Here is a 24,594-nt window from a genome sequence, read left to right as displayed (position 1 = left end):
TGCCTGCGGGCAAGTCTCTTAATTTCATTAGTCCATAATGATTTATTCTCTGTACTTTGGTCCAGTAGTATTCTACAACAGCTCAGTCTCTATACTCGTAAATCTCACCTCTACTTTCCCAGCATCATCTTCGTCTAACCCCTAAGCTTTTTTTTTCTCTCTCCCAATCCCTCTGTCCCAACCAGTAATTGCTTTCGTTTTACGTTCGCTCACTGCTTGAGATGACAGCCGCTTTGATATAGAATTTCAAAAAGAATCCACGACTAATCAAAATTTCATATGAAATAAATTATATATGCTCTCCACGTGTTTAGATCGTTAGAGATAAGAAGGAACGTTAGAAACTCTCGCTTTCCCAGATTTCATCGATCCTCACGAGCTGCTGATATTTTACGTCTGTAAATTAAACCTTCGGCTCTTTTTATGGTTGCCAGGAGACAATCAGACGGATCTATCTCATAATGGTGATCTGCGAATAATCAGGATTTTTCTTGGAATTGAAAGAATCGACGCTGATATTTTAAAAAAAAAAACTGTATCTCACAGTGGATAAATAATAAATTCATTTTTCATGAGACGAGACTGACAGGTCTTTTTCATTAATCACGATTCAAATGTACCGCTACGAAATAAAGCTCACTGTATTTGTTTATAAAAAAATATGAAAAATTACGAAAAAAAAATTCGTATAATTTCACTGTTTCCCAAAATGCACGACCGTGCGAATTAGAGCTCGGATCAACGCACTGGAATAATTATAACTTTTTGGTGAATCGAGATAAAAAAAAAGTTACCTCCCCAATGGCAAATATGGTCAAGTTTTATATATAGATAAAATTGGAACTAATTACGTACATCGTCTCTTTCCGTTGATAGAATCACTAACGAGCACTTTGTTTGCGTTAATTAGTTTACCACTTTCTTAATAAATCTTTGCATTAATTTTTTTACGTCAATATTTTTACCTATTGTCGATTTAATACTTGGGTTACGTATTGCCAAACCTCGTCACTTATGCCCTACTTATTTTCCGGCGTAAAACCGGATACGATACATCCTTTTTATCTGTGGATGGTATAATAACATTTATTTATCAGACCCACGCATCGCGTTTGCGTAACTGATGATTAAGTCATAGCACTTAACGGGAGCTTGCGTGCGAGGAGACGATTTTGTGCGTTCTTACATAAAACGGAAGAAAAAAAATACTCATCACAAATCTTTATCTAGGACTGTACAATAATACGTCCATGTAAATACGACGAATGAACGGTAAAGAAACATTCTGACGAATCATTTATCCAGATTTAATGTACAATGATCTGAATCAAGAAGACCGGACTTCTCATAATGCCTACAAGTTCAAGACAAACCAAAACAAATCTTCCTACAGAGGTGAATAAGGACCGAAGTCACGATAAATGTACAAAAATGTCAACCTTCCACGTTCCCTAACCTCAAAACAATCTCCTCGTCCCTCAGCACGCAAATTCCTGCCGAATCCCGAACGAAAAATCAGCTTTCGTCTTTTCACTCCTTCCGTCACGATACACTCGAAATAAATCCTAGGCGACGTACGGGTTAGTCCCGGTTATCAATCGTTGACATGGACGCGTCTCAGTCGTTATCAGTCAGGTAGACGCGGCGACACGTCGACGAGCCCAACGTCACAACTCTAAACATCAATTTCGTGCGCGACAACGTAAACGTAATGCACAGACGCAAAACGCAACTCGTCGTCGTTGCCCAGAGAGCATTAAGTCCGTGTTGCACGTCTACCCCACTCCCTGTGGGCGTCCTCTCTCATCCGGCGTCCCTAAACCTTCTAGACTTTTTACGTCGTCGTTGCACCACGCATCAACTAAACACAAGGCTGACACGACACACGCTTCCTCTACTTACACGTCATCGCAGTACGCGTTTACATTCGCCGAGAGTTTCCGTTTACGTTAACATTAACGATAAGCTCGTGCGCCGCCGTATTGACGTTGACGGCGGTCGAGACCCGACTGACGGAACGATTCTACGACGCTCGTGCTCAGTGACGTAGCATCCGGAAAAGCCGCGGCTTTTCCGAGGGGCGCTCTCGCCGGCTTGGCTCTCCGGCAAAAATTAGGTCATCCGCGCCCTCCCTTGTATCACTCTTTCCTCGTAGCACCATCGGCACGAGTGCAGCCCTTGACGCTATTTCAATTTTGCCATTTTTACCTATTTGCCAATGGATAACGCTGAGGATTTTAATGTATTTCAAATTTAATTTTTTTTTCACATTCCTTTTTTTTATCTTTATCCCGTTCCCTTTTACTTGTCAGTCATACCTTTATTTAAAATTTTTACATTTTTTTTCTCTCCGATTTCACTCATTCTTAGCGTAATGTAAATTTGCTCGTTACCTGATCCTCTTTGTGCGAATGACGTTTTTTCTCCTGGGAAAAACGTGTCTCTCCAAATGGAAAAATAAGAGACATTCCAAGAAAATGAGAAAACACAAGTTCGTCTTAGCCCTATCCATCGTTGGTTACACTCTATTTATTATCCTGGTATGAATTTTACACAGCTGCTGCCCGCGTATAATTTTCTAACGGGAACTGAAAAAAGAGAATATTCTATTTAACCAGAGTGGCTCGCGACGCTTTCTGGGTGCGCTGTTTCGTATTACCAAGGAAATTACGCGATCTGGCACGATACACGGCTTTGACAATTATTGCTACGACTTTTATCTTCTGTTGACTAAAGTATAGCAGTCTGCGAAATAAAATAAAATACAAAACACACAGTGACGCTTCCAGCCGATATGCACGTTCTTACCATCTCACTGTGGGGTAGTAATTTAACCAAATAAACATTCCTCGAGTACCTCTCAACCCACACGTACATTAAACACAATGTTTAATTAAAAAAAGTTCTATATATAAAAATTCAATAAAAAAATTTATATAAAAATACAATTAAGTATAACAACATACCTAGCAACTACCAATATTGATACTACCACCAAAATGACATTTCGACCCATAACGCACGTAACAAAGAAATCATTGACAGTAATTACCTCCATATACGACAGACGATAATTATTATCGTCCCTTCGTTCAAATCCAATGCGATAAATCAGTTAGCGACACAAGTCCAGCACGTCCCGAATACATTTCCCTGTCTGATGAATTACACTGATTAATAAAAAAAGTAATAGGTACGATTAATATTAATGAATTAAATAAATCCAATATCCGTATCCCATCTCCACATATAATCCAAGCAAATTCCACATTCTACCCTTATCTCGCTCCGTTATCAGACTAACTAACTCAATATCAAATGTATGTATATATATATATATATATTCACAAATAATTCTGAAAGATGAGATAACAACATCGAATATTATCTCCATAAAGAATTTCGGTCTAACCGCAGTTATCTTAGCAGGTTCAAGAATATGTCAATATACCTACAGCATAGGACAACCCTGACTCCCGTTTACGAGATGGTTCAATGAGTATTCACCCCACCGAAGGAATATCATCCCTCCGTGCCAAATTTATCCCTGGACGGCAGATATAAACGAGCCAATGATAACCCCTCCTGAGTATCGTGTCACACTCACGATGCGCGGTCGCTGCCGTAACGATATATACACGTCACGTAACACGCTCCAGATGAAAACATAAAACATTCGTATAACAAATGAAAACAACCCCTGTTACTTGAGCCCAAATTTTTATTTCAATTCGATGATTGCCCCATGTATCGTCAAAGTATATGGCGATAACAAGACAGGCTTGTCGAAGCAGATCGCGAATATAAAACGCTACCAGTTGAAAAGTAGCTTGACTCAGCCGCCCGTTACCCCACTGCCGCCTTTCCCGCTCCTTCTTCCTCATGGATCCACTGACGATACAATTTACTCGGATTACGCGAGGTGACGAGATCGACGATATAAAAGCATCCATTAATGAGTTCAAATTGACCAGACGGCTAAGTACTCAGAGTCAGTTAACGTGTGGACGTAAGTTGGTTTTGATAAAATAATTTCTTATCAGTGAAATACTCTTAGATCATTCCCTGGCAAAATGACCTCTCGGATTGACTTCGACCTTCAGGCTGGATCTCGGAGTAGCGACGCAATGGGGTCCATTTGATGCTAAGAGATCCGCTTGCTGTCTGCGCCGTCTACCGTTTCATTAAATTCTCGTGACTGTTAGGTTGGGTCGAGCAGTGACAAAATTTATTTGTAAATTTTCAAATCGCGACTGTCCCTCTCGTGCGAAATTTTCTGCTGGGAATTGCAAATTTCGTTTCCATTGAAATTCTGGTAAATTGTCGTCAGAGATGGAAAGATCGTCCGGCAATTGGATAATTGTGCAATTTCTAAGTGGAGTGAGTCAAGTCTGTCAATCTTACTTAACTCTTAACTGTCGAGGTGAACCAGCGGACTGGACTATGATAAATATGGTACGGAGTATGCGTGTAACGACAGGGGCAGCTTATCAGTTAAAGGTAAATGTGAGCTATGTGCGTAAAAATGCATTCTAAGCGCATAGAGTTGCATGTATAATGATTTGGGGGAAAAAAATTTATTAAGAAATTATTTTTTTTCTTATCAATGAAAAATCAAATTTTATCATCGCCCATTAAATTATACGTCACTGGGGTTATAGATTAGTTAAGTGTCTCTTAATCGAGGTATCTTGCGTTATACTATACCTATTCCCATAATTAAGTCAGCGTCGAGTGGAGCCAAAATAAAACACGCAATCATTTTCGCTCTCGCTTCGTTGTAACTCTTTATGTAATTAATTATGCCAGATGAATCTTTAATAACGAAAGTGTCAAAAAAGTTAATAGTTACATTGACATTTGTAAATCTGAACAAAATTTTAACTCGGAATAATTGTCGTTAAAATTATCATAGATTGTGACACGTGCGCGTTACGTCACACAGCGTATATCCAGTGCGAGCTAATTAGACTACAGATCAGAAAAACCACTGCGGGACTGTATCTTATGTTATATTATTTCCTTGTAATATTAACATTTTCGAAATTTCAACGATAGAAAATTTTCTTCTTTTTACCGCAATCTTCTTCTGTTCTCAATACGTATTCTCGAATTTTGACACGTCGTCGCACGTAAACCTGCCGATATAAACAGCTGACCCCAATATCCGAAGAATTTCTCTTATTTGTACTATCCACGAAATAAGAAAAATCGCCTAAAAATTTTTTTCCATAATTTACCTTAATATTGAAATTTTCATTTTTCATTTTTACATCAGGATTTACAGTGAATTAGAATGTCTGTAATTTTAACAAATTCATTCGAAGATAGGCGTATGCAATTTTTCGGAAAAATAATACAAAATTTATTTGCACTTCCAGTGTCCATGCACGTACGCATGTGACTATTACGCGGTGCATACGTCATATGCACACGTATCGTCCTTTCTAAACAAGGGCCTAATGACATCCGTAAGTAATTTATCGCCATTGACACACGAAGAGTCCAATAACAAACTATTAATCGAAATGGAAACCACCATAAGACCATAGACGCCATACTAGTCACTATTGAAGAAAATTTTAATATTTTCAAAAGGAAAAAAAAAGAATTAACGAAAACATATGAATAGCAATAAATTGTAATTTTTTATGTGCAAATAAATGTAAAACTTTTTTTTAAATTTCCAAGTATTTCCAAGCCAAAATTTTCTGATGCATTATATAATGTATACAGGTACGTCTGTCACAGAAAAACTGTCAACAATAGCGCGACTATAAATTGTACATAAAACACGTAACCGCTTCAAAACCAATATGCACGCCTATATACCCACATCTATGTATGCATCTAGATATCACGACAATTTCGCCAGAGAAACAATGAAAGCCCAGATAGCGGCTGCACTGAAACCAATTACCGCTACCGGAAATGGACATTTCCCGCGAAACGATGCAATAGTAGAAATAGCAGATATATTACGTAAGTGCGCACGCACAGCAGAAACACTAAACCAAGCCAAGCTAATTTGAGGCCTGAAAGCACTTTGCGTTATGGTAGTAATTAAAATCCGATATACAGAAGTCATTGATGAATGAGCCCTTTTTGAGATTGGCTTCTCGAAAGCCCCGATGAAAGGCCAAGTTAGAGCTGGGGAGAATCACCGGATTACAATTGAATTCGGTAAAAACTGATTTACGTGTAATATTAATACCGAGGAGAGTGGATGGGCTACGAATTTACGTTCAGGTTGATTTCAGTCAGACTGATGAAATTCCGGCGTGGGGTTGATGGACCCCGAAGAAAGATGAGGACGACTGTTAATGGATAACGAATTAGGTAATAAATATCTTCAGGGATTTTAAATCCACTGGGATGACTTTAATCATTGAATTAGGTACTTCCGGTAACCATGTACCGAATTCAGCTGGCCGTTACTTCCCCAATCTAAAAATTACGTCGAAGTCGATTTTCTCATTTCCGGCATGAGATGCCTCGCGTATTTCTTATTACAAGGGCGGATTTGCGTGCCACCCTTAATTGTCGTTTGAGAGGGGCATTAAAAAAAAAAAAAAATAAAGGGAAAATAGGATATCGCGTGTCACGAACTTAGGGGAGTAACGGGAAGATATACCCTTAAAAAATTGTATTTATGGAAGAAAAAAAAATGGGAATTTCCCTAAAGTGACTCAATAAGTGTTGAATTTTACAAAAATGTCATCTCCCAACCCTCACGACTGGAATTTGTGGTACGTATACTTTGCTTATACAAAATTACGGGGTTGTGTACTTTATTGTTGACTCACCCTCTGATTACCCTTATTCGATGTGGGAATTGAGATATTGCTATTCGCAAAGTGCAAAAATATTGCTTTTATTTACGACGCCACGTGCATCAATAATACGACTACGATATTCCTGACGCGATGCAGCATCCTGAGCAGAATAAATCTACTAATTATCACAGGCTCAAGATCCTATTCGAAAGGTGCACCATTGAGACCTAAATGGAAATAATTATCATTTACATTTCTTTACGCTTTTTTTTTTTCTAAATCACGGTACTCTGTTCTCCGATAACTTGAGTGATAACGTTGAGGTTGAATAAGGACAAAGAATAATTTCAATTCAAAAAAGATCCCTATATGTATACCAAGAACCATCCAATTGACATCTAGCAGTCGCAACTCGGCCGAGTATATACTGTAGTTTATGACTTTTCTATACCTCACGTATTTTTCCTGCTGCCACATTGAGAGTCCAGCCGGAACTTGAATTAAATTGCCGGCCGTAAAACCTTTTCGTGCGGCCATTAAAATAAGACGACTGTCTAGCCAGGGAATTTACGGAATATCAAGAGACGATAAAACGTGGGGATGGGTAATAAAATATCGTGTTTGGCAAACCTCATTGAATTGCATGCATCATTCAAAGATCATCACGTAGTACGACGAGGATATACATGTATATACTTTTGCTAAAATCTTTCGTACGAAACCATAATTCTGTTTGTCGATAGCTTTATGTGCTCCTTTCAATAAATTTAGATTATGACGAAATCACAGCATCTCTATGGTCCACGATGAAAAGATATTTTCCCCAGTGACATTTGATTTTCACGAGTCATTGATTTTCAACGTATCGTAATAACGGCTATTGTTGTAACAGCGATACTCTGATATCGGAGATTCTGCCATGCGAGTAAAGAGCGATGGGCTGGTAAGAAAAAATGTTATAAAAAAAAGCAGAAAGATAAAATCACGTCCCATCGAAGGGAATATCGATGTTCCTTATTACACAATAAGAAACTTGATTTGTAGTCAGTCCCAAAAATGACAGTAGCTCCAGTCGCTAACCAAATGTCTATAGGCGACCATCTTTTACCCGGGAGAGTCCTTATTGCCTAAGGGTCTTTTTTCACGGTAAAATAAACTTCTGGACCGACGATATGTTACGGTGTCCACCTAAACCTTCGTCAATAGGGCGGTGGACAAATTAAATTACTGGGTATTGCCAATAATCCAATATTCAACAACCTAGTCAATTGACCGTCGCGTATGAAGTCCTAATCAGATTTATATTTTCTTTATAAGAAAGAAAATTTGAATTTCCCGCCAGTTCTAGGAGATACCTATAAAAGCCACAGTGAAATCTTATCGGTACAGTGCAATAAGTGTAGACAGTTATCTCTGTCCTTTGATACCATATAAGTCTAACTTGCTGAAAATCCATAAATTGTACAAAAATAGAACACCACTCGTATAAACAACTTCGATAAGTAACTTAATAACAAGCACCGAGAACGTTATCAGCCGTGAACAAAAACCAAACAATAGAATAAATCTGTTGGTTGTAGTAAACAAAAGTTTCCATGTTCAAATTTAGATTTGTGTAATAAAGAAGAAAAAAAAATAAAAAGTAGAAAAATGGGAGAAAAACGAAAAAGCTATACCTAACGCGAAATACATTAGTTCAGTGACCGCGTAAAATTTCATGACACGTGGTTCGGCAATCTGTCAGGATTCTATTCTTTTATTAAATGTCAGTGCACAGCAGCTGCTAATGGGGTCACGTAAAAGTACACGTCCCGTGTACAATGAACGTAGCAAAATGAAAGTCAAGTTAATAAAACTAATACCGTCATTTCCAATTGCCACAATGAAAATAGCTTACGTAGCCACATTGTTTTCTGATGGTACGTATAGTAAAAATCGTGAAAGCGACGTAGACAAGGATCTATTTTCATTAGTTCTTGTAGTTCCACTCCCATTTTCAATGGAAATACACAAAGGAGCCACTGCTGAATACGTAACGCTGAAAACGTCCTTCGTTCCGACAATTTAATTCCTCGAAAATCCCACTTGGATTTTCAACAACAATAAACAGATTTTCGAAGCTTTTCGCTTGCAGAGAAAAATTTAATAAACCTGTTAATTCAATGCATTCAACCCATAAACAAAGCCAGTCCCATTAACGTCCCCGAAATCAACACACATCACGATGAAACTGAATTAGCTACTATCGATGTACCAACCATACGTAAATGTAATACAAAAAAGAATTTGATATTTATAAAAAATAATATCAGCATCGAATATTCAATTAAAATCAAACTGCCTACCTACGTCATGCGTTTTTTTTTGTATATAAAATAAGAACGTCAATCTGACATTTGTCAAAAACTTTCAGTCAATACATATCCAAAGTGTCTCGAAACATCTGCCCCATATTGCAAAAGACTTAACATCGAAACATCAATGATAAAAGTTTGTATGAATTTCCACAAGTATAACGTACAAGTCAAAACAAATATTCCAGCTGTCAATACAATACTGGCAATTGGATTGAATTTGTTTGATCGTAATTGTATAACGAACAATAATCAAGCCTCATAACACGTACAATAGAATCTTAGGGAGGCTTTGGGCTTAGGCTAAAATAATTTATCATAAATCGAGACTGATATCATCCAGACCAATGTAGGGTGTAATGCGCCACATAAAAACACTATCTAAGTGTACATATCAGGTCGATCTAATATTTTCCAGACACCCTACGGCCAGTAGGGAGCTTACATAGTTTAGCCGTTAACCAGTTAAAAGCTTACCGCTTGATCTACACAGGTTGAATGATGACGAAAGCGTCTAATTTCATCTCGCAGAGACGAAAGGATGCTTGAAAATACATTATGCGATTTACACGAAAATTGCAAGATCATCAACATTATGGTTTTTGACATTTTTTTTTTAACAAATATCCACTTTGTTTCTCTTGGCACGATATCTCCTACGTGCTTCTAGTCCTGAATGAAAATAAAACTGAGGCTTTCTGGTATAAAGGGATGCTGTACAATAGATTCACCAGTTCGATTGTAAACCATTAAAATGATAATGGTAACTGTGGAACTTGGTAAAATATTAAACTGGTCATGGACGCTCTAAAAATATTAAATGTGAACTCTGCCCAAGCTCTAACCAATTCCGGAAAGCTATTCCTAGGGCGTTCCCCGTGTTCCGGCAGACCAAAAACAAACGTATCAGTAATGGCGGTTAATTTATGCATGGATAGGAATTCCCTTCAGATCTTGTTAGGACGTTTTACGTACCCTGGCAGGCCAACGGAGAGTCGTGCACGATGAATCCCATCTGCTCTTAAATTCTAACCATTAGTAAAAAAAAAGTTACAGTCCTAAAGGGAGTCGTGAATATAAAAAAAAATTCTATCGACACCTCATGCTCGAGGATAACTATAAGGATGACTGGGTTCAAGAACATAATGTTTTACAGGTTACCTAAGTTTGAGGCAAATATAAATAGCGAAAGGAAGAAATTCCTCAAGTCAAAAACTACCCAGATAAAAGTTGCCCAGCAAAGAAAAACGAAGAAGGATAAAATCTTATAAAAAACAAATTGACTGAAGAACATCTGCATGTACAATAAAATCCTGTATCACCAGTCTCCCCGTGACATTACTATGAATATGTTTTAACAAAATTTACCGTAAAGGATCTTCAAGAATTGTCAACGTTTTCCGCATCGATGCACAGTACTGCAAAGTGCATCAAGACCGAGTCCGCCGAGTTTCGATGCATATAGAAAATCTTTCCCAACAATGTAAATCTGTGCAAATAACACGGGAAATAATAAAAAGTCACTGGTACGGTTATGCGCATGCGCACTGACAACTCCCGTACACCAGCATCGAAAGATACTCGATCCTCGAGAAGACACCAAGATTCTCATTACGTACGAGCTATCAATTTCAGGTGGGATCCAGGCTGGCTATTATCTTAATGTCAGTACTACCGTCCCTTAAATCTTTCCAGCATCCCTTGCACACACAGGACTTTTTTCCCTCCCTTCAAATTTTACCACGTTAGGATAAATCCACTCTTCGACCCCCTGAAAAAGAGTCTTCAGAATTCCAAACCCATCTCGTCGATCAATCGTGCAATCAGACGTTCGCCAAACTCCTCGAATACCCATTGAATCCTTACAAAAGTATCCTGAGGGATCATGCTTTTCTTACTCAGGATGAAACATCCTTCTGCTTCACCGACGACTTTCCTAATTTCGGCAACGTTTTGTAGCTTTCCGTTCTATACGGCTGTACATGCTCGAAATAACAGAAAAACAAATTATTCGGCAAGTAATTCAAAACGGACTTGTAATTTTTAAACGAACTACATTAATCTTCCTGTAGGAGGTGCTTCGTATCGACGTGCCCGTAGAACTTTATTACTAAGTTTAGCGATTCGTCTTTGAAGATCGTTCGCGCTATCGCCGTCAGACGCTTTGATAATACTCGGTGAAGTCCTGGAAGATGATAGAGAGAGAGAGAGAGAGAGAGAGAGAGAGAGAGAGAGAGAGAGAGAGAGAGAACGAGATAATAGCATCTGTAGTTGACGAAAGTGAGATAGCGCGTTTGGGCACGTGCTAAAGAAGTTTTGATCGTCATCGCCAAAATCAAACATCGACGATATTGCAAAATTTTAAGAGGGCTCGAATTAACCAACTTACCAATTGATGGAATGTTTAGAAAATTTGTATAAAAAATATATTATACACAATTTTTTATATATATAGCTACTTCTTTCATCGTTTCAATTTTTCGTACGCAATTCCATTATTTTTCTCACGTACATACCCTAGTCGGGTTAGCGGCGAACTCTTTTTTATCGGCAGCAGCAGTTTACGCGAGATCGCATTTATTTGGAGATTCTCCCTGTTTTTCTTTTTCTATCTCCCGGTCATTCGCTACGTCGGGTCATTAAAGCTTTGCAATCAACGGAGTCAATGAAACTGGAATTCTCTCTCTCGACAACGAATACTAAAAGATACGACCAACAGAGCGGGGACTGTTGGGTTGGAAAAATGAACGTGAAAAATTATAAATGGAAAAAGTAAAAGAGTTATCCCAAGGTTCAACAAAATTCGAGTTAATTGAAACTCGATCGGAATTATCGTTTATATATTCTTTGACTTGGAAGTACAAAAAGACGAAGAGGGATGAACAGCGCCAGGGTCGATATACAGCGAACGCGTGCGCGGTTGGTTTTCGCCATTGTGTTAATATCGCACGTTAACCTCAGTTGGCCCCAAACACAGCGATATATTCATATCAGTAAGGACCTAAAATCATGAATTAGAAATCGACCTGTGGGAATGAAAAAAACATATATATACCTAGATAGCACTATCATCGTGAGCTCCAATTGTACAATCGGAGTATTCTACTAGAATTTTTGCATAATGTTAAAAAAAAATGTAAAATTTATACTCGAGGGGATGGCCTAAATTGTACATCTCCTTAAATAATTGTTCAATTAATACTTTTGCATGACCCAATTGTCATTCCATTACCTCCCGCCGTTATATCTACCCTCAGGTACTCCGGACGATTTACTGGTAACACGTCGCACTCGGTAGGACATTTATAACTCGCGTCTCATTGCCCAACTGCACGCTATTCATGTATCGCGAAAATGATCGCAGCTTATGTCAGACGTTGCTCAAGCGTCCCGACGAGCAGAGTTACATAAGCGTGATATCCGTATCCTTGCGCTAATCGTGGTTACCGCCCTATATAACTCAGGTAACTTTTAATAAAGACTGAAATTTAATAAGACTCCACAAAGATCCCTTGCTGGTTTACATCAGACAGCGAACCTCAACCAAGGAAAGTAATAAATCTAGATTTTCTACAGTGTGGTAACCGTCATACGCCGTTTTCTTAGTAAGACCCTTCCGCTTATCCGTATACCTCAAAGAAAAAAAAATCGTCCAAAGGTCACCATCCCTCGCCCATGTACTTCCTGGTCAATAGTTCATTACCCAATATTGGAGGCGCATGATAATGCATATACAAGGATATATATTTACACTATGAATAATTTCATATGGCCGCAATAACACGTTGCAATAATTACTCATTGGAATTACCTAAAACGCAGAATTAAATTCAGTTGGAAAAAAAATACCTTAAACAAATTTACAGCTAAGCGCGACAGACACTGAAATATCCGTTAGAGCGTTAGTATAGGTGATAAGTATAACGGGGGACTAGATTAGGTATATCATACTATATGTATATGATACCTAGATATCACAAGGCACAGCGAGTCTTTGAAGTGGGAAGAAAGGGCGCGTCGTACCTATTAGAACAGGGATCCGCGAGGCGTCGCATGTACGGAAAGTTGCCTGAGTGACGTTTCTATAAGGAGTTACGATCCCACAACTGAAAATACATTTTCGTGTGTAGAAACGACGAAATCCCAAACATGAAGAAAAAAAGTTTCTTTCGTTTTCCTTCTGCTCGAAGGGAACAGAGGATTGCGTATTTGAATTCAAGAATTTTTCATGGCAGGTAATAAAGAACAATTCTCCTATACGAGTAGACGCTTGAAACTGCTTTTAAATGTTTTCGAAACGTGCTGCGTAAGCGCAGTTCACTCTCACGCAATTCACGGCAGTTTCTTCATTTATCAAATAAATATTCTGAAACGAATGGCCTCGGTGTGCCGGGGCAACAAGTAGATACACGTGAGAGTCATGGTAGAGGAGGGTGGAAGGAAAGAAACGAGAGATGGGTTGGCACGAGAAAAAAAAACTTACGCATGTTAAACTGAGTCAGGATAGAAAATGGCCAGTGGGTTGTTGTTGGTGATGAATGTAATAAAATACAGGATTCAGAGTGTCGAGGGACTGGAGACGACAATGTATCACGTGAACGTTGTCGCAAATGGAGAATGAACGTCTTTCCACGATGAAACTTAATATTCCACGTCCGACGCGCATCATTTCTCTCAGTTCGTGAGACGCGAGTGAGCATCTTGCTGGAAACGTCAATGGGACAAGGGGGGCAGGACGGGAACCTTATCCAGGGTAAGAAACTTCGCCTGAAATTGACTAGTGACAGTACAGTGGCGACCATTATTGTGCGAACCCTGGTTACACAGTACAGGGAGGCGATGATATTCGCTAGAGTGGAATTCCACTGAAGCATTATTTGTCCGCCATAAAAATTTTTCGTTTCACCGAATTATCGAAATACCAATCTCAAAAAGTCTCATTAAAGTTATGTATATATATATGTATATATATATATATATATATATATATACACGCATATAAATACATATAAAATTTTTAATTTTATTCGTATTCCGTGAAGCTCTCCATCATGGCTTTCAGGCGGGATATTTAAACTGGCATTCCGAGAGGTCGATGAGTCGATAGGCACTCTGCAGGATATTCAAAACAGACGAGAAGCTCGGCTTCCTTTTCCACCCCTCGAGAACGAAGGGTGCGGGATACGGAATGCGGAAGGGTGCGATATTTGGAACCTGACGTAATATCTGTAGACATTAATTAATTAACAGACAATTAGTCCTATACGTCAGATTTATAATGCATAACGCAGGGGGTATCTATTATTACCGTTCCATCCCCCTAGTCACCCTTGGTTTATTACGCAACACCTTTTCAATCGTCGTATTCCTGCGAGTGGCTGTCATACGAAGGTCGAAGGATCTCGAGAAAAAATCCAGAGCAAAGATTATCAAGAATTAACGTGGGCGCAGGCGTTGCCAGGACAAGCAGCGGAAGAAATTTTGCATCCCTTTAGTTCGCGTCAAGTCGCGTGAGACTTTCGAGGAATATCTAAGCGCAGACTCGTCGATAGACGTGCGGGCGTTCTGCACGTTTGAATCGGAGCCCCGGATAGAGAGGAAATCGAAGGACCCCTCTTCCGAGGGAGTTCCTCTTGACTAATCGTTCGTAGGGCAGGAAATTCCATAGGAATGGAACGCATCGAAAGTACAAAGGGAGAGGGACGGAAGGGTGGGAGGGTCGATTGCAGCATCAGACACGTTGACCTTTAACCCCATCCCTCATAAGTACACTAAACTGCACGCCGACTAAATACACGGACTGCCGTGCATTTATATATTTCGAAGGGTGGAAGTCATTACTTGGGGTTTTAAGAAATTTCAAGAACTTTCCTACTCAACCGTATATATTAATACAGAATGGCCGCAAACTGTATAATTTCCCATTCTAAAATCCTATTTCAATCCAGGCTCCGCGTGCTACTCGAGGACAGATAAAACAGCTTAGAGTCTACTCGAGGAACTTCCGCAAATTAGGGAGCAATGTTTCCAAGGGTAGTTAAGGAACGAGAGGAGCGGATAAAGAATTTAGGAAGGCCGAGAATAAGGGTGGATAGGATATATACCCTCGGACGAGTGAACGTGGATCTTGGATGTATACATATGTATGAGGGTGGGATTTCACGGGTTGTTCCGTTTACCCCCCCCCCCTCCTCCCTTTTCTTTACGGGTTAAAACTGGGAATGGTTGCCAGCACAGGTAAAGCCGACTGGCAAGATACCCAGTCGACAGACAGAAGTAACGCGGAGACGCCGGCTGAAAGAGGCCAGGGTGAGGGTAGCGACAGCAGGGTTAAAAGCAACAGGCAGCCAATCAATAACCAGCGTCGTCCCAGGGTGCGACTTTGCTAACTTCTACTACGCAACCGACCCTAGAGGTCATGATTACTCCTCTTCGTAATTTCTTTGGGCCTCACGTCAGGCCTATCTCAACTCTCATCCAAGTCTCGTAATTCCTTGCCGAATGTACAGGGTGACACTTTTTAACGATTTTTCCGTTTTTTTTTTTTTTTACTTGTCAGCTACTACGGACCCGCAGATGCACCCTGTACAATTTGCGCGGTATCGTTGACAGTGATTAAGTAGCCCAATGTAAATCCAGAATAAATTCAAACCCGGCGATTCAACTGATAACCTTTATAAAGAAAAAAAAAAAAAAAGTAAAAAAGAAATATTAAAAAATTTTTTTTACAGATCCCGAAAGACTACTATTAAAACTTCGTATCCCACTGGTTATCGAAGCGAATGCAGCTCTCTTGTCATACTGGATAATACCTTTTTTCCCAGGAGGAACGATAACTTCTCTTTTCTCGCAGTTCAACGTAAAATGCATCTCGGAATAACTCGATAACAGCGACCCAGTTATCGTACGGATAGTTCTGTATATACGTCCTTATATACCGGGTACCACGAGCCATTAGATGATTAGACCCATGCATTATTACAAGCTATCATCTGTTCCCAATTACAAACGTGATCCCCCTACGTCATCAGTGCGAAGCGATCATGCGTTACTTTTAATTTTCACCATTCAAATTCCTTATGAATTGTACAATTTGAAGAAGAAAAAAAAAAAATTCCAAACGTCCCGCCAGGCCAATTTTTTATATCCACGTCACAAATCAATTTCAATGGTTTTCTCTCGCATTACGAGAATCATTACTAGGATGACGTCATAATCGTTTCTGGCAGCTTCCCACGACTTGTTCCCATCCCCATCGCTCGCTCGTAATTCTCATTCAACGTATTATGGAGTTCCCTGACGCTTCTACCTACAGCTCATTATACAGAAGCTGATCCTGTTCGGCGCTCGTATTACCCAGAAGAACCTGAGAATCACCCGCGCTTCAATCTACAGGATCCTTTTCATCGCGTTTGTCCGGCAGGCTGCACCCTGCCGAGATTAAGGACGGAGGGCAGAGTGGTAATGGGACAAGCCCTTACGTTAACATTGTAACTCGATTGTCAGGGCAGTTCGTGCCAGTGATTTTCTTGAGAAACCGGAAACCCTAGACGCCGATCATCGGCCAATCTGAAATTTTTAACCTGCCAGCGAAATAACGAGCGAAGGAAATATGACGCGTGAAAAACTTTGTAATTAGAACGTTCATTAAACATAATGTGTATACCTGCTTTATTATGGGGACGCACGACGTTCGTTACACGCTATGTAGAAGTTCTTTGTGAAAAGTAAATTGTTGGGGCATTGTTCCCAATGGCGTCGTGCTGTGTAAAATTATGAGGGACTTTTGTCTGTTATATACGACAGTGGTGGGGCATTGATAACTTCGAAAATAAAATTTTATGAAACCAGTTTCGGGCCGAGTAAGTCCGTTCTGTGGAATTTAATAGATTACGTAAGTTTCACGAGTCAGTCTTTATAAATGTGGTAATTAATTAATAAATTAAATGAGGAAGGAAATCAATTTAAGATCCATTGATTTATACGTCAATGCGTATAGTGCTTTGCTAGTGCGGAAAGTAGATTCGTCGATTCTCAATTCAATTAATTTCGTTGACTGAAGTCTTGAGTAATGTAACTTTAGAGAGGCAGTAACAGCTTCCTGTAGTTTTGTGGATTTTAATTAATTATTTGTCTCGTGTCATTAAGAGGTCTGACGCTGTGCTAATCGGAAAATGTCTTCGTTGATCGATAAGACTTTTGTCAGTTTATCACGTAGCGCTTATAGTAAAATGACTTATTTTATCAGATTTTTTATTTTATTCTTCACGGTGGTTATATATACCTTTCACTCTTGACGTAGCATCTAAATATTTTCTTATCAAACTTTGACGAACATTTAACGGCTATGGGGGTGAGCTTCGTTGTCCCTTTTAATTAGGATTATGTCCGTCGTACCTTTCTTGCCTTTGTTTCTCGTCAGCACTTAACTGCTAGGATCTGAAAAAGACTTAAACTCCATTTCGACAAACGTATCTGCATTCTCTTTTCTATTAACACAGCAGACTCGATTAAACACTTGAATTTATACATTTACAGTAACAATAGTTCATAATGTAATCCACTTTTTGTTGATTTATATGTACAGGAAAACTGGAAACGTACTATATACTTTTGTGGTCGAACGCGTTGTTTACGGTAGAGTATGTATATGGTCAGACTTATATGGACACTAAAATTTTACTCTAAAACTTACCTTAATCAAATAGCACATATGCAGCATTAATGTCAATGTAATAATGGCAGCGGAAGGATCTTACCTGAAACATAAAGCAAAGCAGAATTTCGTAAGTAATTGCGCTTCCATTGAATTTATCATGATCAGCTGAGTACACCATTGTGCACACAAATTCACGGAATATCATCCTCTACCATATTCCAGGAAGTTATAATCGGAACGGAGGTAATCATTGTCGATGGATTTTACAAGCAAATCATTTTCCATTAAGCTCAGTAATTTCGTGCAAACAGACTCTGTAGTTATCGAGTCATTATCGACCACTGTACTCAACGTCCATTTTGCCAACTACTCATGTCGACCTACAGCCGTATATTCGTATCAGTGTACTAAATGACGGGAAATTCGTCAAGTCACGTTACATCGTCGGTATAGGTAGAGTAAAGAATTTCATATACCAACCGATGATATTATACCGAGCGATACTTTCGGTGCTTGCAAACGAGACAGAAATTTCTTTACCGACAGTTCGGTATGGAAGAAATTGACAGAGCTCTTTGGGGAACTAAAGTTTTCAAAGGATACAGACTACAAGTGTCGGGTCGTTACCTTCGCAGAAAAATCAACCTTTGCAGGACAATCTAAGAACATCAGGTGTAGAAAAGTTTCTACTTTCCATGTGCTTTCTTATCGTTTGCGTACCTCGCCAGATTGCAAGTTAATAACCTTTCGTAGGACACACCTTGGCTGAAGAAGTGCGCACTTTGGATTCTACGACGTTTCTCGGTAAGGATTTCGAAATTGCGCAACGTTTTACTGTGACTAGTTAACTCACGTAAAACACAAGCAACAGGATCAGGTAATAATAGAATGTGCAATAAAGACGGTATAGAATATAACGTAAAAGGTAAAAATCTTAGTTAAAAATCAGAAAAAAAAATATAATCGCAGGACTTCCATCGTCGGCGAAACGTGTAATATTAAAATTATATACGATCACGATAGAACGAAAACAACAATTCCATAATAAAATGCGCCCCATGCATGTCTATGGATTACAAGTTTAAGCCTGTCGCGTTCACTAGTACCAGGGTATATGTATAATTAAATGAAAGATATTTTGACAGGCAGAGAATAAACGTTGGTAATCCAGCAATTTCGCAGAATTCATATACATTTCATACGCAGAATTCCACGAAACTCTCAAAAGTCACTCAAATTCAAATACAACGTAATAAGAAAGAGCCTTAACTCCAGGAAAAGCTTCCACGTGACCCAATTCCCTCGCACGCGTAAACACTGAGGACCGACTGTAATTTACGTGAAATGCATACCAACCTACTAAACCACGCGCGAAAAATAAAAACGCAAATCGTCTTACTTGGCGTCCGCATAAAAATAAATAAAATGTCAAATCTTTACCAAAACAAATGACGTTAACCCATCCCACGGATATTTACTTAATTGGACTAAAAAAAAAATACAGTCACCACCTATATTACATAACCTGTAAACTCCTGCCTATTACAAAGGATGGCAAACCACTCACCCCCGAAATTTATCATAATTGGATATCGATTACAGACAGCCACCCCACTAACTCCTGTAAACGCGAACCCCCGTCAGGAGATCGATCGATACGAAGGTATTGCAAAGCATACGAAATATCGATTATTTCTTCGAGGGAAGAATTCGCGAAATAAAACGTCTCGTTTCCCGTATCTTCGAACAAGTGCCAATAAATGGTCACTGTATATCGTAAACGTTCGTACGAAACAGTCACGGCCATTTTAGATCTGATGTTCCAGTTGGAAACGAAGCGATACATTTTTACGTCATCGTCCCCTCCGTCGTTCATACGTATAACCCGTTACGTATATCTATATACATATATACATAAACATACGTATAACCGCATATATCTACATGCGTATATTCACCTGCCTTCAGGTTGATGACTGCTGTATGTAACAGGTCGATACTCAGCCCTAACTGCATTGCAGACACTCGGCCAACCTTATTCAATACTTTTTCCGGAAGCTCGTGCGCTCGTTACTGCTACACGAATTTACGAAAATATTCTAATTACATCATAATCATTAATTTTTCTGATCAATTTTTCAAAACCTTACCCGAGTGAATTACGGGTATTTTATTTGTGCGTTGAAAAAGGGGAAAAAAGCGATTAACTTTCATGTAAATTCGTTTCAACGGTGGCATAGGGAAAATTTTGTTTTTATAAATTTTTTATAAATTATTTTACTATTTCATTCGTCCGTAATCAACCAAAGTATAACGTTATTCAAATTTCAATTTTACTGATAATCCACAATCTCCAATCATATGCATCTAACCAATTGGAACCAGTATTGATCCAATGGCTACTCTTTCAGTGGTCTATCAACGTTAACATGTGCTCAGTGGTATTGTAATTGAACGCTACGTTAAAATGTCAATCCTTATTGCAGGTCAGAGGTCACAATCACAAACCACAACGTCTACTTTTCACGTACGATAACGAATAAATTCAATGCCCTATATGAATTTGTAATTTTTCAATTAAAATCGATTAGCGTTAAAACGTCGAGATAAAAAAATTACTAAGTTTATTACACTTACAGCTGGGACTGGTCGGACCAATCGGATTTCTTAATGATTATTTTTATATATATTTTACGGAGAAATTTACCCAGAATGCAAATATCTCGTGGACGGCGGATATGCTGATATCAACTGGTGACGCCACGTTCCAAGGATGCACGTGCGCGAATGCATCTACTCCTAGTGGCTGATAAAGTTCTGTCGGCTGGCAGGTCAAAAGCCGCGAAATGAAAGGTGACGCTGGACTTTAGTTGGGAAAGTGCAAAGGTCAATATACGCTAAAGTGCATACGTGTTACGTGCAGGAAAGGTAGGCGGTTCCGTTTACTTAAGGTTCGGAGTGATCCTGCTGAATATATATATATATATATATATATATATGTGTGTATATTGTGTATATATATATATATATATATATATATATATATATATATATGCAGAGGTTTACGGAAAATCCTCAATGCTACATACGCAATTGCAATTTCATACTCCTATGACATAAGGATATCGAAAAATCATAATTAACATCGACAGAGGGGATCAGAATAATTCATTAAAAATAATTGTTATTAAATTCGCACTAGTCAACGTCGAGAAATGGGTCGATGGTTCAGAGCGTTCAGAAAGTTCATCTTGACTCGAGGGTTGATCGGTTGAGCTCGTGAAAAACTTCGACAATTAACAATAACCAACATGGAGGTTGTTGGCTAACGTGAAAATCTTTCTAAAGATTGTTTTTCGAATTTTTATGTCCAAGTTTCTAGAATACAAATAAAAGTGTATGGAATAGAATTTATTTCTCAGAAGTCGATCGATATCAAAAAATCAAGTGATTGTATTATAAAGCCAATATTTGCCACGAGCTTATTGTTTGCTTTTTCAGCGTGAAAAAACTATTTACCTAGTATTATACGATTTTACATTGATGAAGTTATATGATATGTACTGTAACGTAATTCTTTTTCGTGACCCGACACCGATAGCAAAACATACGAGAACGAACTATCTTCGAGAACCAACCTACGTTACCTTCGGCCGTGCACCCGCGGCCGGCAATGCACGGCCGCTCAGGCTGCTAGGTTTGACGTAGAGAGGGTCGGAGTAAGAGTCCGGGAAATAGTGCGAGAGACAGAGAGCGACGAACCGAGAACGTACCAGAACGAATCTTAATTGTCTATCGAGATCCCTTCACCAATTAATAAATTGGGAATCCTCACCGGAGCTGGTGCAGCTAATCCGTGGAGGCCGAGCTACGTTTGAGGTAGAGAGGGTCGGAGTAAGAGTCCGGCAAATAGTGCGAGAGACAGAGAGCGACGAACCGAGAACGTATCAGAGCGAATCTTAACTATCTATCGAGATCCCTTGACCAATTAATAAATTGGGAGTCCTCACCGGAGTTGGTGCAGCTAATCCGTGGAGGCCGAGAACTGGATCCAAAGGACACTCTGGGGAGCACTACACTAAGGCACAGCACTACACCTTCGGAACACTCACAGGAATTCATAGAATTGCCTGGATGTCGCGAGAACAACGCGAGAACTGTACGAGTCGAGAACTTGCTATACCGTAGCGAAACACGGCAAGAAAAACTATCAACAGATAGCACGGAAGCACGACCAGCCCGTGACACCTCGGTCGGTGCCCTAACTCTTCTATCTCCTTCGAGTCGTCCCTTTAAACCAAGTCGAGAGCGTTCTTTAGCGAATCGGTACGTAATCTGTGGAGATCCTCCCCGGCCGCTTCCCCAGGGCATCGGGCGACAGCTGGGCCCTACATCCTTAACTCGGGCAGGAGGTTCCTCCCCTGCCCTTAACCATATCGCAACTTCCTCCGCCCGCTCTACAGCCCTTTGCCCATCTCCAGCGTGGCGCCGGTATTTCACCCGGGCTTCTGCCGGTCCGTGGAGACGTCTCCGTCGGGTACTCTCCTCTGCCCGGCAACTCGGTACGTCGAGACTCTCTCCCCACGGCAGATTCGAGCACCTCGACCTCAACTCAACAATAACGAAATCTTACGAGAGCCTTGACATAACTGTACGAATCAACCCGATAGCGTAGCTTCCGAGCAGAGTGGCGACCCGAAGGGAACCAGAAATCGAGAACGTTATCTGTATCGGTAACCGGAGCCGCCTTGGGACCGTGATTCGAAAAATCACGTCACAGTACATATATATAATATATGACTATTTCGTATCTCTATATTATACTCCATAATTTTTATACCTTTATTCTCACTATCCAATGTCAGACAATAACTCTGGAATTCTACAGAAACGGTCACGTCGATGTCTGACAAGATCATAAAAAACTGATTATAACATCACGCAACAAAGGATACACTTCTCAGTCTTTTTCGACGATCAATAGCCTTTCACGGTTATGTCCACTTTCTATGCGCTACTCACTCATTACCCGAGCGAAAGGATGACAGTTCAAATTCGCGGAACTGCGAATTGAATAGGTGACGATAAACAGTACTCTAGACTAACTAGATTCTGCGGAAAATGGAAAAAACTAAGGGCGGTAAAAACGGGTACAAACGGTTCTGAATACATCCCTGCAAAAAGAATTTAATTTACTCAAAGTCGGGTGCTAGCAGTTTTTGACCCGCCCCTCCCCCCCCCCTCCGTGATTCAAAACTTGTTGAAGTTCAAACGAAAATCAAAGTGATACAAAGAGGTATGTGCAAACAGGATAAAATCAAATCGCGTTTTGAAAATTAAAATATTCTCAAGACGAGTGCCAGGTTATCATAGGTGTGCAAAGGGGTAGAACAGAGAAAATAGAAGGGCGGGTAGACGGTTAACCCGTAGGCGTGTAATTATAGAATGTAGCATAACGGGAGCGTGGAGAATGCTGCCTCCTGGGAAATATAATATATACGTATATATACAGGAGACTGTACGTAAAACGATTTAACGACTAGACGGATTTACAAAGCACGTCCGACGCGATTGGCTGAATCTCTGATGGCTACTATATATATATATAGTAATACTTACAGGATATACGTCACACGAATGGCATCGATTCAGGAGTCAAAAAATGGATTTCTAGATACTAGCCACGAGAGTTTCTAAATCTTGCTCAAATCTTATAAGATAACCAATCGAAGCACAATATCCTCCCAAGATTACGCGATCTGGAAGAACGTCTCTTTTTTCATCCCCCACCCCTCCTCTCTCTATCTCAGTCCTGTACTGTAGACTGTATTTTCAAGGAGATGGCTTACGAAGCCAGCGAGTACCGAGCATGAGATTCTAGGGCTTTCGTATCGAAGCACACACAAATACACGCACAGTGTATATAAACTGTTTATTGGGAAATTATTATTGGCCGCATGCACAAAACAATAGATTCGTGCCTTTATCTTGTCTGTATGAACACTTCTAATTTTGTTTTTTTTTTACCCCCACGCATCCCTATCGCACGTGAACTTCTATTATTACCAGTTACAGAGCGATAATACACCCTTCGCCGGAATTATTAATTATTGCTCTAATATTTACCGAAACTGGGTCGACCGCTCTTCTCCCCCTCCGCCCCCAACCCATCACATTTATCATAAATTTTGTTTTCATCATTCGCATTACCAAATCCTAACTCGACAATTTCATGACGAACCAATAAAAAAGGAGCATCCTGTCACATTGTATAAATTTCAACGGTATAAAATAAATGATCAAACATCGCTTTGACGAATCGCCTTATCCATAATTCTTGATGATGAATAACCACGGTAATTTTGACCGATCCTGTAGCTATAGGTCACTATGATAAGAGATAACAGTGTTGGGATCAACGTACCTTACCTTTACCCTTTCGATTATTATTATCAATGAAAAAGTGCCCCGAGCGATATAGCTATTGAAATTGAATGAAAGATTTCTATTAAATTTTCTCAAAGAAATTATTTCGAAAAAATCTTGACGATTATCACATGATAAAATTTGAATGATGAATTGCTATGCAATTGCGAATTGTGACAGTCGTGCGTAGACATGCGTTACAGTAAATACTGTAGTTTGTATTTGACGTTTTAGTGACTATTATATATATATATATGTATATGGGAAGTTCGATATGTGGGTCAATTAAATTATCCTGAATATCTTTAATTCACGTAAATTCCACGATGGCTCTGTAACTCGACAATCACGCGATCCTCCATATACATATGATGGCTTC

General features: G+C 39.5%; 1 protein-coding gene across 1 annotated transcript in view; it reads right to left on the bottom strand.

The window, feature by feature from the left end:
• The window catches only part of LOC107270594 (cAMP-specific 3',5'-cyclic phosphodiesterase), a 222,580-nt gene extending 220,579 nt beyond the window's left edge, over nt 1-2,001 (bottom strand). The window contains exon 1 of the mRNA XM_015745747.2: nt 856-2,001. The gene's annotated coding sequence lies outside the window, so the exon portion shown is untranslated. The remainder of the gene's footprint in view (nt 1-855) is intronic.
• Between the last annotated feature and the right edge of the window lie 22,593 nt (nt 2,002-24,594).

This window comes from Cephus cinctus, unplaced genomic scaffold, assembly GCF_000341935.2.
Source record: "Cephus cinctus unplaced genomic scaffold, Ccin1 Ccin1_scaffold0805, whole genome shotgun sequence".
Lineage (NCBI taxonomy): Eukaryota > Metazoa > Arthropoda > Insecta > Hymenoptera > Cephidae > Cephus > Cephus cinctus.
This window is presented reverse-complemented; position numbering and strand designations above follow the sequence as displayed.